Here is a 7,103-nt window from a genome sequence, read left to right on the forward strand (position 1 = left end):
CACAGTAACATCACCAACAGGGGGGGCACACAGTAACATCACCTACAGGGGGGCGCACAGTAACATCACCTACAGGGGGGGGCACACAGTAACATCACCTACAGGGGGGCACACAGTAACATCACCTACAGGGGGGCACACAGTAACATCACCTACAGGGGGGCACACAGTAACATCACCTACAGGGGGGCACACAGTAACATCACCTACAGGGGGGCACACAGTAACATCACCTACAGGGGGGCACACAGTAACATCACCTACAGGGGGGCACACAGTAACATCACCTACAGGGGGGCACACAGTAACATCACCTACAGGGGGGCACACAGTAACATCACCTACAGGGGGGCACACAGTAACATCACCTACAGGGGGGCACACAGTAACATCACCTACAGGGGGGCACACAGTAACATCACCTACAGGGGGGGCACACAGTAACATCACCTACAGGGGGGGCACACAGTAACATCACCTACAGGGGGGCACACAGTAACATCACCTACAGGGGGGTGCACACAGTAACATCACCTACAGGGGGGGGCGTGGCCTGAGCGGAGATGTAAGCGGTCGCATGGTCCGGAGCTCCCGCCGCTGAATCCTGTTATTTACCCGACATAGCCCGCAGAATCCCCTGTACCGCACCGCATCCGATTTGGCAGACCCTGCAGAACCGTCCGGTGTGCGCAGCTACCATGGGGGTCACGAAGAAAACGGGGGGGAAGGCTGTAAAGGACGCCGGCACAGCGACGCCACTGAAGCAAGATGGCGCCGCGGCCGCTGACAAGGTCCGGGAAGTGGCGGTAAGGCTGGGGAAATATGCCCACAGTCCCACAGCAGCCCCAACAGAGGAGCAGGTAGAGGGTACCCGGGCAGAGGATGATAGGAATGCCCATGAGGAGGAGATGGACACCTCGCCCTCGGCCACAGCCGCAGCCACAGAGGATGGTGGTGATTGTTCTCAGGGACAGTCTGCAAGTGCAGCTATAGCAGACCCCACGCTTAAAGATGTGTATACAGCTGTCCTCTCACTGCACAATAATATGGGCTCCCTGAAGGAGGAAATGCTGCTCCTCAGGCAAGATCTTAAAGTTACAAATGAACGAGTCAAAGCTGCTGAAAGCAGAATAAGTGATATTGAAGACCAAATGCCCCCTATGGCAAGAGATCTTAAAAGAGTCATTAATGATGTCTCTCTGCTCTTTGACAAGACTGATGACTTAGAAAATAGACTCCGCAGAAGTAATGTACGCCTGATAGGAGTCCCTGAACGAGCAGAAGGGAGAGATCCAGTTATATACTTTGAGAGCTGGTTTAAGGAGAAAATTGCGAAAGACAAACTGTCTCATCTATTTGCTATTGAGAGGGCACACAGGGTGCCGTTCCGGGAGCCACCACCAGGGGCGCCTCCCAGACCAATCCTGATTAAGGTCCTGCATTTCCGGGATAGGGACGCCATATTGAGGGCTGCCAGAGACTGCCGAGACCTGACCATAAACGGAAGCAGGGTTTCTATCTTCCCTGATTTCTCTGCGGAGGTGCAGAGGAGAAGAGCCCAGTTCCTGGACATTAAAAAGCGGCTGCGTGCACTCAATGTGGTTTACTCTATGCTTTACCCTGCTAAATTGCGCATCGTTGCTCTGGGCTCTGTGCACATGTTTGAAAGCCCGAGAAATGCGCTGGAATGGCTTGACAGTAATGAACGGCGTATTAAGCAAGATAGCAGGAACAACTGAACTTTACTGGGATGCCGAAGCCCTTGGATCTCTCTGCGCATACTTCTGGACAGGTTACTTAGGGATACTGTTCTGTTATATCCTGACTATCGTATATTTGTTTCTTAGTTATTGACTACTCACCTTATGGGCTATCATACATCAATATGTAAAATAGGCGGGCAGCTATCGGGCACGCGGAGTAGTAGGTTGACTGAGCGACCTGCTTCCCCGAATAGTGCGGCCGAGATCAGTGACTTTCTTCACTGACCTATGAACCTCAGGTGCCTCATGGTCTCAATATACGAGACAATGTTCATTTTGGTTGTGGTTTTGTTTTGTACCGGTTATATGTTTGTGGTTGGGTTGTTTTACCTCACTGTGTCATCAGATGTTGCACTACTCTCACACACTTTTACACCTATGCTGCTACTTACCTCAGAGTCCCTACTGCTGGTGGTCATATGGGTTGGGGGGACAATTATAGCCACTATATGTATTAATGGCGTATAAAGTACATATTACAGCTTGGAACGTCAGGGGGCTGGGGGATGCTACCAAACGATGTGCCATTTTCTCTGCTCTAAAAGCCTATCTGCCGGGCATCATAGTTCTATCTGAGACACACTTAACTAAAGACACTACTTCCGTCCTTAAGCGCAGGTGGATATCGCACACTTACCATTCGGTGCACACTACCTACTCTAGAGGGGTATCGGTGCTTATCCACAAGGATCTTCCATTTACATGCCAGTTTTCCCATGTGGACACGGATGGGAGATTTGTGTGCTTGCAGTGTACAATTTATAGAATATCCTTTGTGATAGTAGCACTTTATATACCTCCCCCATATAACGGCTCTGTCCTGAAAAGGGTACTAGGGGTGCTGTCAGGGCTTCCCCCCCTGCCGATACTGATAATCGGCGATTTTAATAATTTGCTAATCCCTAGTCTGGATAAATTTGCTCCCGACCCTACCTCGCTATCGGCAACACCAACCCCTATGGCTAGAGCCCTTGAGGAGGCCGGTCTGACGGACCTGTGGAGGATACGCAACCCAACAATAAGACAGTACTCCTGTTACTCCAGTTCACATCGTTCCCTCTCCCGTATAGACTTGGCTGTTGGCAGTGTTGGGCTCCTGCCCTATGTACACAGTGTGTCCTATCTTCCACGTAGCTTATCAGACCACTCCCCATTACATGTTCAGTTACAGTGGGGTTATAGACCACCTGGGGCGGGACCTGTATGGCGTCTAAATCCCTTTTGGCTACAGCTAGTTGACACAGATGGGTCAATGGGGGCAGCTATTAGCGAATTCTTTGCACATAACATAGGCTCTTCCTCCAGAACCACTGTATGGGACGCTATGAAAGCATACGTTCGAGGACTCTACATTCAGAAGATTAGTAGACATAAAAACAAATCGCGAGCAATGCTGGCCTCCTGTGAGCGTAGGGTGGTAGAAACTGAAGCTGAATATATATCTGACCCCTCTGCACAACACCTGAGCAACTGGGAGGAGGCACAGAAATTGCTTAAAGATCACCAAGCTAATGCGGCTGATAACAAGCGCTTCTTTAGTAAGCAGGCGCATTATCAAGAGGGGGAAAGTGCTGGGCACATGCTCGCAATGGTTATCAGGGCACAATCAGGCTCCCCGCATATAGCCGAATTGGTGTCATCTGAGAAGGGATTGGTGTCGAATGATGCAGATATCCTGGAATGCCTATATGAGTTCTATAAGTCACTGTATGCCTCCAGGTTGTCTTCATCTGACAAGGAAGGTATAGGGGAATACGTGGCAAATATAGATTTGCCTTCTCTGTCCGCTGAGCAAACCCGCATGTTGGATGAACCGCTGACACTGGAAGAGTTGGAAAGGTCTTTACAGTCTTTAGCGAATGAAAAAGCGCCAGGGGGGGATGGGCTACCGGGTGAATTTTATAAGAAACATGGTGAGATCCTTCTCCCACAGCTCCTGGAAACTTTTAACGAGGCATTACAAACTGGTAGCCTAGCCCAGTCGCAGAGGGAAGCCATTATCGTAGTCCTCCCAAAACCAGGTAAAGACCCTACCAGCCCCGATTCATACAGGCCTATATCCTTATTGACAGCTGATGTTAAACTCCTAGCACGGGCACTGGCGGATCGACTTACATCGGTTATAGACAATCTCATCCACCCTGACCAATCCGGCTTTATGCCCAACAGATCTACATCCCAGAACATTAGAAGGCTCTACCTGAATCTTCAGGCACACGGGGGAGGGGGAGGTGGGAGGGCAGCCATTCTCTCCCTCGACGCTGCCAAAGCTTTTGACAGCGTCGAGTGGGACTATCTTTGGGCCGTGATGGGGAAAATGGGCTTGGGAGAGGGATTTATAAAATGGGTTAGATTGTTATATGTAGACCCAATAGCGCGGGTGCGGGCTAATGGGGGGCTGTCAGACAGCTTTAGTTTACACAGGGGGACTAGACAGGGCTGCCCGCTGTCGCCCCTTTTGTTTGCGATTGCGGTGGAGCCCCTGGCTTGCCTGATCCGCTCATCCACTGATATAAAAGGGTTCCCTTGGGGGGGAGGGGGGGGATTGGAAGAGAAAATTTCCCTATATGCAGATGACATGTTGTTATACACGGATGATTATGATAACTCCATTGGCCCTATTATGAATATTATTACTCAGTTCGGCTCTAGGTCAGGATTGACCATAAATTGGGATAAATCTGTAGTGATGCCCCTGACGGCTCCACTATCCTCACTTGGGTCCCCTCAGGTTCCTCTACAACGGGTGGAACGCTTCCGGTATTTGGGGGTGGTGGTGTCAGTGAGAGTGGGAGATTATATCCAGGATAATTTAGTGCCCATTCTCCGTAAAAGCGCAACTAAAGTGGATGCATGGTGCCGCTTACCCTTGTCAACAGTTGGACGGGGTAACCTTATCAAAATGGTGCTCATGCCACAATTACTTTATATTTTGCACAATGCTCCCCTTTGGATTCCGGCTAAATATTTTAAGAAAATCAATACCCTGTTTAGAGAGCTTATATGGCAGAAAAAGGCGGCTAGAATCAAGCTGGACACACTCCAAAGGCATAAGGCCGACGGTGGCCTAGCAATACCTGACCCCTATATATATTTTATAGCAGCCCAATTGCAGCACATGAAAGGGTGGGGGCAAACAGAGGGGATAGGAGTAGCGGGCCGGATGGTATCCTGGTTAACTGGGCATGCACCACCTGTGGCTGCGATAGACATGGCCTGTGTTATGGGTCGGGGTAGGTTTATGCCTACTTTGCGGTTGTTGAGCAAAGTCTGGAGTCAAACTAAATTAATATTGGGCATATCTGGGTTCACTAATTTTACACCGCTATGGAGAAACCCGCAGCTGCCAGAATTGTTTCGGCTAGAGGGTTTCTCCCCATGGAAAAATGCGGGAATTTACTTTGTACCACAAGTATGGAGGGACGGCTCCATTATCTCCTTTGATCTTCTCAAAGAAACCTTTCTATTTACCAATGTAATGTTCCATAAATACTTACAGATCCGTCATGCCCTACAGGCCCAACATGCCCTAACACCTCTAACATTCTCATCTCATCACCTTTTAGATGCGGTAGGGGAAAAGGGGACATTGCGAGGGGCTATATCCTCTGCGTATACCTCACTGTTTCAGTCCAAACTTAATGCAGCTCCTCTAACAATCAGGGACAAATGGGTTCAGGATATAGGGCCTATCGATGATTCTCAATGGAGGGAGGTGTTGGAAACGGTTCCATTACTGTCCCTTTGTGAGGCTCAGCGGATGCCACAGCTCTTTTTGTTGCATAGAGTTTACAAAACCCCGTATATCATGCACAAGATAGGGTATCGACCAACGTCTAAATGTCCCAGGTGTGATGCAGAGGACGCACACATAATCCACATGTTTTGGGACTGCCGGGTATTGGACTCTTATTGGAGGGGGGTGAAAGATATTATCCACCAGGTCTTTGGTATTTCTATAACATTGGCGCCGCAATATTTTATTCTGGGAATGCTGAGTACCATGCAGTTGGATGATTACACGGTGTTGGGGATTCAGAGGATACTATTTCAGGCGCGCAAGTGTGTGGCTTCTAAATGGATCCAAAAAGAACCGCCTACCATACCTGAGCTCTTATCTAGAATGAATACCATCGTCCGACTGGAGAGAGGGGTATATGTTAAGAGAAAATGTCTACGTAAGTTTGAACAAATATGGGGGAGGTGGCTGGACGCACCAGGTGTCCCGACCAGGATATTACTGCAAACATGTAGAAATCCATTTCAACAGTTTATTGCTGCGATGGCTAGGTAACGGAGTGGTATAGGTGAACAGTAGGCATGATTGTACATCTCCCTTAAATACCCGGTACGCTATGGGATGGAACGGGGATGTCTATCATTCATCTGTATACGTGTGTGTAGTGCCTGTGGGGGGAGAAACTGGATGTTCATAGTGAGGGCGGCAGAAGTCCTGTGGCAGGTTCCTCAACTAAATTTTCCAGTGGGGGGGGGGTTTCTAATGGTCTATGGTTAAACTGACACAGGGTGTTGTGTGACACGACAGAAATAATGAGGTGTGCACATGTGCAAGCTACTTTGTTTGTTTGTTTTTGTTAGTTGGGAGGAAAATGTAGAAAATGGTGGATTCATTGCAGCCACTGCTAACATCTCCTTGTGGGTATAGGGCATACCTTGTATTGGATATCAACTGTACCTCTACTGTTTGTATTTGTTAATGTACCATGCATTGAAGTATATGTTCAATGTGTCTTTCATGCCTGTCTATACTGCAATGAAAATGTCAATAAAAAATTATCTGATTTAAAAAAAAAACATCACCTACAGGGGGGCGCACAGTAACATCACCTACGGGGGGGGGCACACAGTAACATCACCTACGGGGGGGGGGGGCACACAGTAACATCACCTACGGGGGGGGCACACAGTAACATCACCTACAGGGGGGCACACAGTAACATCACCTACGGGGGGGGGGGGGCACACAGTAACATCACCTACGGGGGGGGGGGCACACAGTAACATCACCTACGGGGGGGGGGGCACACAGTAACATCACCTACGGGGGGGGGGGCACACAGTAACATCACCTAAGGGGGGGGGGGGGCACACAGTAACATCACCTACGGGGGGGGGGGCACACAGTAACATCACCTACGGGGGGGGGGGCACACAGTAACATCACCTACGGGGGGGGGGGGCACACAGTAACATCACCTACAGGGGGGGGGGGGCACACAGTAACATCACCTACAGGGGGGGGGGGGGGGCACACAGTAACATCACCTACAGGGGGGGGGGGGGGCACACAGTAACATCACCTACAGGGGGGGGGGCACA

General features: G+C 49.8%; 1 protein-coding gene across 1 annotated transcript in view; it reads right to left on the reverse strand.

The window, feature by feature from the left end:
• ESF1 (ESF1 nucleolar pre-rRNA processing protein homolog) overlaps positions 1–7,103 on the reverse strand; it is a 62,558-nt gene that overhangs the window by 54,496 nt on the left and 959 nt on the right. The gene's annotated exons all lie outside the window — the stretch shown is intronic.

Source organism: Dendropsophus ebraccatus, chromosome 15 (assembly GCF_027789765.1).
Source record: "Dendropsophus ebraccatus isolate aDenEbr1 chromosome 15, aDenEbr1.pat, whole genome shotgun sequence".
NCBI lineage: Eukaryota > Metazoa > Chordata > Amphibia > Anura > Hylidae > Dendropsophus > Dendropsophus ebraccatus.